Source organism: Bombina bombina, chromosome 7 (assembly GCF_027579735.1).
Source record: "Bombina bombina isolate aBomBom1 chromosome 7, aBomBom1.pri, whole genome shotgun sequence".
NCBI classification, from domain to species: Eukaryota; Metazoa; Chordata; class Amphibia; order Anura; family Bombinatoridae; genus Bombina; species Bombina bombina.
In genome coordinates this window covers 538,774,318-538,786,439 of record NC_069505.1, presented here as the reverse complement: position 1 = coordinate 538,786,439, position 12,122 = coordinate 538,774,318, and positions in this window count along the sequence as shown.

The window sequence follows — 12,122 nt, the reverse complement described above, 5'->3', positions numbered from 1 at the left end:
CAGGAACTGCTACAGAAGAGAGACTGAGTGGAGGATGGTTGAGAGAGGGCAAGGAGGACAGCAGTGGTTGACGTGGCTGAAGATGCTGGAGCAGGAGGAGGAGGGCAGCTTTCAGTTTGTGTGCTGCTTCTACTCATGTGTTCTTCCCATCGGCATTTGTGATGGGAGACCATGTACCTCCGCAAAGTAGTTGTACCTAGGTGGGTGTTGGACTTCCCACGACTCAGTTTCTTTTGACACAGGTTGCAAATGGCATCGCTGTTGTCAGAGACAGACACACAAAAAAAAATGCCACACTGCTGAGCTCTGCGATGACGGCATTCTGGTGGTGGCAACAGCATGCATTGATGGGCGTCGGCGTGCTGTCTGGCTGACCCTGGGTGCCGATGCATGCTGTCTGACTGTGTCACTAGCTCCTTGCAACGACCTCCCCCTGCTTCCAACTCGTCTCCTCCTCCTCCTCTCTGTCTCCCCATCTGAACTTTCCCCCTCTTCTTCTTCTCTTCTAGCAGGCACCCACGTGACATCCACCGACACATCATCATCAACTGCTTCACTTGTATCTGACACATCAAGAAAGGAAGCAGCAGCGGGTACAACATCATCATCATCATCATCATCATCATCATCATCATCATCATCACACCGTACCTCCATGTCTGTAATGCTGCCTGACTGAGACATATCACTGTTATCTACATCCTCTGTCAATGATGGTTGCGCATCACTCATTTCTTCCAACTGATGTGTCAATAACTCCTGTGACAGATCAAGTGAAGCGGCTGTGGTGCTAGTGTTGGTGGTGGCGACAGGCGGGCGAGTGGCACTGGTCACTTGAGACGTGCCCAAAGCACAGCTGGAGGTGGATGGTGCGTCAAGGTTAAGAGGACTAGGAGTGGAAGCTGTAGAAGATTGGGTGTCCTGTGTTAGCCATTCAACTAGGTCCTCCTCAGAACTTTTCGCGTCCCCCCTGGCACCCGGCGTCTGAACAATGTGCATATTTGTAGGGTCTAAAGGAATCACAGCACCACGACCACTGAACCTGCGGGGTGGCCTGCCTCTGCCTGTCATTTTTTTTAAAATGTACACTTACAATACTATTACACAAATTATGAGTGGTGGCACTGGGCAAGTGGGCACAGTATACGCTGTGAGACTGACAACAAACAAAAAAACTGATGTTTCAGAATCAAAAATGTTTATTTTTTAAATATTAGAAGTACTGTGACAACAAATATGATTGTTGGCACTAGTTGGCAAATGGGCCTGTCTGGCACACACGCTGAGAGGAAGGCAACTGCAATTAGATTAAACTAGCTGAGTCATGCTTCTTAATCCAAAAATTGTTTTTACCAAAAATTGACAATACTGTTAGAACAAATATGATTGGTGGCACTAGTTGGAAACGGCAATTGGGCCTGGCACACACGCTGGCAGGCAGGCAACTGCAATTCAATGGCACTAGGAGACTGAAGATTCACAGTCCAAAAAGTTATGATTTAATTTTTTTTCAATACTGTTACCAGAAATATGATTGGTGGCAGTAGTTGGCTAGTGGGCCTGGCATACAGGCTGGCAGGCAGGAGGAAAGTGCAATTCAATGACACGAGCAAACTGATGATTCACAATCACAATCTAACAATTTTTAATTTTAAATATTAACAATACTGTGACCACAAATATGATTGGTGTAACTAGTTGGCAAGTCGGCCTGACTCAAAGGCTGGCAGGCAGGAGGAAAATGCAATTCAAGGGCACTGGTAGACTGCAGATTCACAGTCAAAAAAGTGATGATTTACAATTTTTTCAATACTGTTTTAATAGAAATATGATTGCTGGCACTAATTGGCTAGTTGGCCCTGGCACACTGGCTGGCAGGCAGGAGGAAAGTGCAATTCAATCTAAAGAGCAAACTGATGATTCACAATCACAATCTAACAATTTTTAATTTTAAATATTAACAATACTGTTACAACAAATATGATTGGTGTAACTAGTTGGCAAGTCGGCCTGGCACACAGGCTGGCAGGCAGGAGGAAAATGCAATTCAAGGGCACATGTAGACTGCAGATTCACAGTCAAAAAAGTGATGATTTACAATTTTTTCAATACTGTTACAAGAAATATGATTGGTGGAACTAATTGGCTAGTTGGGCCTGGCACACAGGCTGGCAGGCAGGAGGAAAGTGCAATTCAATGGCACGAGCAAACTGATGATTCACAATCACAATCTAACAATTTTTAATTTTAAATATTAACAATACTGTTACAACAAATATGATTGGTGTAACTAATTGGCAAGTCGGCCTGGCACACAGGCTGGCAGGCAGGAGGAAAATGCAATTCAAGGGCACTAGTAGAGTGCAGATTCACAGTCAAAAAAGTGATGATTTACAATTTTTTCAATACTGTTACAAGAAATATGATTGGTGGAACTAATTGGCTAGTTGGGCCTGGCACACAGGCTGGCAGGCAAGAGGAAAGTGCAATCCAATGGCACGAGCAAACTGATGATTCACAATCACAATCTAACAATTTTTAATTTTAAATATTAACAATACTGTTACAACAAATATGATTGGTGTAACTAGTTGGCAAGTCGGCCTGGCACACAGGCTGGCAGGCAGGAGGAAAATGCAATTCAAGGGCACTAGTAGAGTGCAGATTCAAAGTCAAAAAAGTGATGATTTACAATTTTTTCAATACTGTTAATAGAAATATGATTGGTGGCACTAATTGGCTAGTTGGGCCTGGCACACAGGCTGGCAGGCAGGAGGAAAGTGCAATTCAATGGCACGAGCAAACTGATGATTCACAATCACAATCTAACAATTTTTAATTTTAAATATTAACAATACTGTTACAACAAATATGATTGGTGTAACTAGTTGGCAAGTCGGCCTGACACACAGGCTGGCAGGCAGGAGGAAAATGCAATTCAAGGGCACTAGTAGACTGCAGATTCACAGTCAAAAAAGTGATGATTTACAATTTTTTCAATACTGTTACAAGAAATATGATTGGTGGAACTAATTGGCTAGTTGGGCCTGGCACACAGGCTGGCAGGCAGGAGGAAAGTGCAATTCAATGGCACGAGCAAACTGATGATTCACAATCACAATCTAACAATCTTTAATTTTAAATATTAACAATACTGTTAGAACAAATATGATTGGTGTAAGTAGTTGGCAAGTCGGCCTGGCACACAGGCTGGCAGGCAGGAGGAAAATGCAATTCAAGGGCACTAGTAGACTGCAGATTCACAGTAAAAAAAGTGATGATTTACAATTTTTTCAAAACTGTTACAAGAAATATGATTGGTGGAACTAATTGGCTAGTTGGGCCTGGCACACAGGCTGGCAGGCAAGAGGAAAGTGCAATCCAATGGCACGAGCAAATTGATGATTCACAATCACAATCTAACAATTTTTCATTTTAAATATTAACAATACTGTTACAACAAATATGATTGGTGTAACTAGTTGGCAAGTCGGCCTGGCACACAGGCTGGCAGGCAGGAGGAAAATGCAATTCAATGGCACTAGTAGACTGCAGATTCACAGTCAAAAAAGTGATGATTTACAATTTTTTCAATACTGTTACAAGAAATATGATTGGTGGCACTAATTGGCTAGTTGGGCCTGGCACATAGGCTGGCAGGCAGGAGCAATTCAATGGCACAAGCAAACTGATGATTCACAATCACAATCTAACAATTTTTAATTTTAAATATTAACAATACTGTGACAACAAATATGATTGGTGTAACTAGTTGGCTAGTCGGCCTGGCACACAGGCTGGCAGGCAGGAGGAAAATGCAATTCAAGGGCACTAGTAGAGTGCAGATTCACAGTCAAAAAAGTGATGATTTACAATTTTTTCAATACTGTTAATAGAAATATGATTGGTGGCACTAATTGGCTAGTTGGGCCTGGCACACAGGCTGGCAGGCAGGAGGAAAGTGCAATTCAATGGCACGAGCAAACTGATGATTCACAATCACAATCTAACAATTTTTAATTTTAAATATTAACAATACTGTTACAACAAATATGATTGGTGTAACTAGTTGGCAAGTCGGCCTGACACACAGGCTGGCAGGCAGGAGGAAAATGCAATTCAAGGGCACTAGTAGACTGCAGATTCACAGTCAAAAAAGTGATGATTTACAATTTTTTCAATACTGTTACAAGAAATATGATTGGTGGAACTAATTGGCTAGTTGGGCCTGGCACACAGGCTGGCAGGCAGGAGGAAAGTGCAATTCAATGGCACGAGCAAACTGATGATTCACAATCACAATCTAACAATCTTTAATTTTAAATATTAACAATACTGTTAGAACAAATATGATTGGTGTAAGTAGTTGGCAAGTCGGCCTGGCACACAGGCTGGCAGGCAGGAGGAAAATGCAATTCAAGGGCACTAGTAGACTGCAGATTCACAGTAAAAAAAGTGATGATTTACAATTTTTTCAAAACTGTTACAAGAAATATGATTGGTGGAACTAATTGGCTAGTTGGGCCTGGCACACAGGCTGGCAGGCAAGAGGAAAGTGCAATCCAATGGCACGAGCAAATTGATGATTCACAATCACAATCTAACAATTTTTCATTTTAAATATTAACAATACTGTTACAACAAATATGATTGGTGTAACTAGTTGGCAAGTCGGCCTGGCACACAGGCTGGCAGGCAGGAGGAAAATGCAATTCAATGGCACTAGTAGACTGCAGATTCACAGTCAAAAAAGTGATGATTTACAATTTTTTCAATACTGTTACAAGAAATATGATTGGTGGCACTAATTGGCTAGTTGGGCCTGGCACATAGGCTGGCAGGCAGGAGCAATTCAATGGCACAAGCAAACTGATGATTCACAATCACAATCTAACAATTTTTAATTTTAAATATTAACAATACTGTGACAACAAATATGATTGGTGTAACTAGTTGGCTAGTCGGCCTGGCACACAGGCTGGCAGGCAGTAGGAAAATGCAATTTAAGGGCACTGGTAGACTGGAGATTCACAGTCAAAAAAGTGATGATTTACAATTTTTTTAATACTGTTAATAGAAATATGATTGGTGGCACTAATTGGCTAGTTGGGCCTGGCACACAGGAAGGCAGGCAGGAGGAAAGTGCAATTCAATGGCACGAGCAAACTGATGATTCACAATCACAATCTAACAATTTTTAATTTTAAATATTAACAATACTGTGACAACAAATATGATTGGTGTAACTACTAGTAGGCAAGTCGGCCTGGCACACAGGCTGGCAGGCAGGAGGAAAATGCAATTCAAGGGCACTAGTAGACTGCAGATTCACAGTCAAAAAAGTGATGATTTACAATTTTTTCAATACTGTTAGAAGAAATATGATTGGTGGAACTAATTGGCTAGTTGGGCCTCGCACACAGGCTGGCAGGCAGGAGGAAAGTGCAATTCAATGGCACGAGCAAACTGATGATTCACAATCGAACAATGTTTAATTTTATATATTAACAATACTGTTAGAACAAATATGATTGGTGTAACTAGTTGGCAAGTCGGCCTGGCACACAGGCTGGCAGGCAGGAGGAAAATGCAATTCAAGGGCACTAGTAGAGTGCAGATTCACAGTCAAAAAAGTGATGATTTACAATTTTTTCAATACTGTTAATAGAAATATGATTGGTGGCACTAATTGGCTAGTTGGGCCTGGCACACAGGCTGGCAGGCAGGAGGAAAGTGCAATTCAATGGCATGAGCAAACTGATGATTCACAATCGAACAATGTTTAATTTTATATATTAACAATACTGTTAGAACAAATATGATTGGTGTAAGTAGTTGGCAAGTCGGCCTGGCACACAGGCTGGCAGGCAGGAGGAAAATGCAATTCAAGGGCACTAGTAGAGTGCAGATTCACAGTCAAAAAAGTGATGATTTACAATTTTTTCAATACTGTTAATAGAAATATGATTGGTGGCACTAATTGGCTAGTTGGGCCTGGCACACAGGCTGGCAGGCAGGAGGAAAGTGCAATTCAATGGCACGAACAAACTGATGATTCACAATCGAACAATTTTTAATTTTAATTATTAACAATACTGTTACAACAACTGTGATTGGTGTAACTAGTTGGCAAGTGGGCCTGGCACACAGGCTGGCACTAGTGGTGGCAGGCTGGCCTGTGAACTAATATTAAATAACACTCAAAGAGTGATGTAAATTTTTTTTTTAAAAACATTAATGTTATGTTACAACAGATAGGAGTGGTGGACTGGCACTGAGGATGGAAGTAGGCACAGTATATGCTGGCAGCCTGACACACAGGCTGGCACTAATGGCAGCCTGGCTACTAAAATGTAATAACACTAGAAGAGGACTGATGTTAAAAAAAAAATTAAATAAAATTTACACTAATGTTGTTACACCAGATATAAGTGGTGGAAAAAAAAATTATATAAACTGTGTAACACTATATGATGTGGGCCAGAAACACACAGGCCTGATGGAAAAAGAAATTAAATTACACTAGCAAAATGATTTAATTTTTTTTTTTTACTTTCAAATAATGTAAAGCAGATATGAGTCGTGGCTTGTAGGTAGGGCAGCAATTTAACACAGTATGCTGTGTAAGTGAGAAAAACACAGGCCTGATAGAAAATTAAGTTAGATTACACTAGCAAAATAATTTAAAAGTTTATATTTTAATATTAAAATAATGTTAAGCAGATATGAGTGGTGGCACTGGCTGGCTGCTAAGTAGGGCAGCAATTAACAACAGTATGCTCTGTAAGTCAGATAGACAGTTAGACACAGGCCTGATAGAAAATAAAATTATATTACACTAGCATAATGATTTAAAGATTTTTTTTTAAATTTAAAGAAAAAGGTTAAGCACATATGAGTCGTGGCTGATAGCTTTGGAAGGACAGCAATTAAAAAGTCAGATACACACAGGCCTGATAGAAAATACAAATAGATTACACTAGAAAAATGATTTAAAGTTTTTTTTGGGGAATTTAAAAAAAGGTTAAACACATATGAGTCGTGGCTGATAGACTAGGGAGGGCAGCAATTAAAGATAGTATGCTCTGTAAGTCAGCAAAACACACAGGCCTGATAGAAAATGATATTAGATTACACTAACAAAATAATTTAAAAGTTTTTTTTTTTTTTAAAATAAGGTGAAGCAGATATGAGTGGTGGCTGCTGGCACAGAGCAATTAACCAAAAGACTGAAAAAAACTGAAGTATAAAATGTGTGAGCCTGACAGACACAGGCCTGATAGAAAATGAAATTAGATTACACTAGCAAAATGATTTAAAAGTTTTTTTTTTAATTTAAAATAATGTTATAAACGGATATGACCACTGGTGGCTGTCACAGAGCAATGAACCAGAGTATATGCTGTGTGACACAGTCCTGATAGAAAATGAAAATAAATTACACTAGCAAAATAATTTCAAATTTTTGTTGGTTAAATTTAAACTAATGTTGTTAGGCAGATATCAGTGGTGGCACTAATCACAGCATATGCTGTGAGCCTCACACACAGGCTGAAAGCCAGGCAAATGCTAATAAAAATACTAAGAAAAAAAAAAAAAAAAAGTTATAGCCCTAAAAAGGTCTTTTTGGGGTGCTGTCCTTGCAGCAGAGATGAGATGAGTCCTTCAGGACTGTAGTGGACACTAAATACACTAGCCTAGCTATCTATTTCCCTATAATGTCAGCAGCAGCGACACAAAACGTCCTCTCACTAAGAAAGCAAGGTCGTTATGAGTCTAAAATGGCTGCTGCCCAGTAGCTGGGAGGGTCTGTGAGGGAGTGTCTGATGCTGATTGGCTCTAATGTGTCATAAGGCTGTGACATACAGGGTCAAAGTTTCCTCAATGATGACACATAGGGGGCGGATCGAACATCGCATGTGTTGGCCCGCAGCGGCGGACGCGAACAAGCTGAGTTCGCCTTGAACCGTTTACGGGCGAACTGTTCGGGACATCACTATCCTACAATACTAGTTTAGGTAAGAAAATCAAAACTCAAATTATCACTTATAAATTAAGTATAACTCTACTTCAAAAAGTGACCTCACATGTTTTAACCATTTAAAAAAATATCATCAACTTAAGTTTTCACCATAAAAAGTGAAGCTGACGTTTAAGGGCTGATTTCATTTCTTTATTCTTCAAGCTATAAATACGTGGGTTTAGCATTGCACAAGCATTTGTTATCAGTTATTGATGGGTCCTGTGGAGGGGTGAATATACACGGCGGACCAAAACAAGCTAAGTTTGATCTTTATTATGTTGTTATTTTTTTTTCTCCCTCATATGATCTCCCTTAAACCCTCAGAAGGAAATATATCTGCTAAAATTTTGATACATGACTTAAATTGAAAACCGGGCTCAGGTTATTTTAAAGTATAAACTGTGCAGTGGGAGCTTTGATACTTTAAATCCACTCTAAGGGAAAAAGTACTGGGATTCAGAAACCCTCAGGGGAAAGGGTGTGGGGCAGGGGTTAATAACTGGCCCTTAATATAGGAATTGTTGCAGGATCAAGCAAGAAAGGAGAAGGAAGGGAAATAATAGGGAAGTTGGAGATAAAAAGTAACAAAGAAAAGGGGGAGAAAAGAAAGTAAAGAGAAGATAAGAAAAGAGAAAATTACACAACAGTTAAAGCTGGTCATGTGCAGATGAAGAACTGGTTGGAAAATACATAATTTAAGTCACTTTATTCTTTGATTGGAAGGAAAGGAGAAGAAGAAGAAAGAAGAAAAAGGCTTAAAAACCTTGGCTAATTTTTAGACCAAACTGGGTTTTCAAACTCCGGCCCGACAGGGAAGGTCTAACTATGTTCTACAGTCATAGTGTAAAATGAATAAACTGATCCATCCTTGGCTATATAGTATTAAAGACTGAAAGGTCTAGGAATTAAAAGGCCATTAGCAGAGGAGGTGAGGATTTGGATAAGCCTACAAAATCTATACTCACAGAACACAGTGCTGAAGTGCTGATTAAGTGGCCCTTTTCCTGGTGTATATGTTTGTTTGTCTTTTTGTGGATTTTTTAAAATTTTATTATAATATTGATCTACCAATAGCTATTAATGCTGGTCTGATGGTATAAGAGAGACACCCATAAGGGTTGAGTTTCAGGTCTCTTTTTTTTCACATATAGGGTAACTTTTTTTTTTTTGGTGGTTAATACCATAGATTCACCAGTAAACACTTAATAAGAACAATATTTTTTTTCTCCTGTTTATCAAAAGAGAAACACTTAAGAAGGTCATTTTTGTTCTTAAAGGTATCTGATATACCTTTAATAAGTCACCTATACAGAGATTTGTTTTGTTTGTTTTTTGGTTATTAACATTATGGGGGATATTTATCAAAGCCTCAACTGTGTTGCATTCACGGGGGTCAATACGCTCGCCTAACATCGCGGCCGCATATCTCAATACGCTCTCCATATTTATAAAAAAAGCTGGCAAAAAGACGAGCACCAAGTACGGGGCAATGAGCATCGGACTGTTGTTAACTAACAGTCATCAATCTCACGTCTATTCGCCTTTTATTTATACCCTGTCACTAAACGCTGCCACTATACTAACATGTTTAACCCCTATCCTGCCACTCCCCAACCCCGCCACAACCTAAAGTTATTAACCCCTATCCTGCCACTCCCCGACCCCACCCCAACCTAAATAAAGTTATTAACCCCTATCCCGTCACTCCCCGACCGCGCCGCAACCTAAATAAAAGTATTAACCCCTATGCGTCATTATGTCAGAAATCTTTTGCAAACATATTTACATGTCCCTAAATTCCTTTTTTTGTTCTAAACAATGTTGTCTTTCATATCTCTGTGTTTATTTATACCACTGTATGTATATAGTGTAAATATATTATTATTCAGAGCAGGAATAATTGCAAATATAACGTAATCAAAGTATCATATGTATATATTTGCAATCAATGGATATTTTAAGAGCTGGGCCAGTTTTCTCTCTGTACCTGTGTAACCCCTTCTGATTGCAATCTAGTTTTAGAAGCCACCCCTTCACAGGAGTTATAAAATGGGCTGGCATATAAGATGACATTTCTTACTGAAAAAGAAATTCAAGAGAAGGAAGAAATACACTAAAAATAGCATGACAGTAAAGAGGTGATTTTAATTTCTGCTGTATCTGAATCATGACAGTTTAATGTTAGGCGGGCTTCCCTTTGAGCTATCAGTTTAAGATTATAAAAAATCAAACATCAATTTGAATTTTAAAATCCTTGTCTAAAATATTACACTGTGTGTCCTAATGTCAGCATCAATGTTTATCTTTAATACTAATTTCACATATACATACTTTCAAAGTATAATACACAATGTAACAAATGGCACTTACAAGTTCTGATGAGTGATCAATGACAGAAGTATCAAGCAATTTGATTAGTTAGTGATAGTTTAAAATGTATATTTGAATCAGATTGGCTGATGTCATAAACCATGTGATTATGCATATTCCAATCAAAAGTGGTTGAAAAATTCACTAGTGTGTGGGTTGTTTGGGAGTTTGCGTCACAATTGGTGAGGAAAGTGTTGTGTCAAATTTGGTGCAAAGTGGAGAGTGGGACTTGTATTACATGGCTTAAACATAGATGGTTCCCAAAATATATAAAGGAAGTTAGCTATATTATGTTGTGTATTTCATTTTTATCTCTATATCTATAAGTGCGACAAGTTTGGGGCAAAACTTTTCAACAAATTTGTATAAATAATATTGCCCCCTTGCTTTGTAATGAGAGACAAATTTGTAGCATAATCCATAAGTAGTAATGTATTTTTCATTTTTATCCCTATATCTACTAGTGCAACAAATGTGGAGCAATAATATTATTTATTTAGAAAGGATATACAATTTTACTAATTTCTAGTTTGTAATTTACTTTTATTATGTAATATACTTCATTCTCTTGCAGCATCGAACATAAGCTTTCTGTGTTTTCAGACTCCCATTTAGTTCTATGGCATCCGCGACATCAAGGGTGGTGGATTGAAAACTAGGTATGCTGCGTCTGAATAGACTTGAGTGTACCTGTTAAATGTTTGATAAATTGGGAAAAGGGTCAAATAGAGTCGAATATGAATTAGAAACATCTGTAATGACACAAGCATCGATCAGATTGAGATCGCAGGATCGTATTTTACGTCACAAATGTCAACATTTGCCGAACTTGACGCTTTGATAACTACAATAGAGGTAGTGAGTACAGCGCCAAAGGCTAAGGGATAAAATATAAACACTAAAAGTAATGATTAATCTGCTATGTTCCAAGCAGTGTGGGGTAATTGCTAACCAAAATGATAGTTAAAACAGTGGTTTATTCAGAGGTATATAAAAAATAGACAATAAAAATACACAGGACGTGGTTACAGAATCCCCACATAAAATCTACAATTTATAACAATAAAAATTAAAGTTTAAAATTAAAAATTAATAGAAATCATGGATCCATGAAAAACTGTAATAGGGTGAATCAAGGATATGAACCTTGATGTTACCAATGATATAATTGGATGGTAAAACAGTAGTAGGGTGGAACAAGGATATGAACTTGTTATTACCAACAATATGATTAAATAGTGAGGTGGTTAAGCAAAGTGAGTCTCAAAAAGAGCAAACAATGGCAATGCAATAAAAAATGACAATGCAATAATATTAAAGTAAATTAATCAATGTGAAGTGTGAACAGCACTGCAATGCAAAAATTGTGTTTTATGCAAAGAAAAAGAATGAAAAAATGGTGAAAAAATGAAGTGAAGTAGCACAATAATGTGAAACAAATAAAAAGATGAGATGATGAAAAAAATCCAATAAAAATGTAAAAAAGTGAAAAAAGTACAGTGATGTTCAACAAATGTTAATGATGATCAGAAAAGTATATGATTTGTAATCCAAATGAATGAAAACAAAAGCACAAAAAAGAAAGAACCTTGAATCCTAGTGATGGAAATCCTCAGGCACCACTCCAAGGATATTACTTTATTAAGGACTTATTACGCTACGTGTACATTTTTATTACAGGGACGTTTTTAGGATTTCCATCACTAGGATTCAAGGTTCTTTTTTGTGC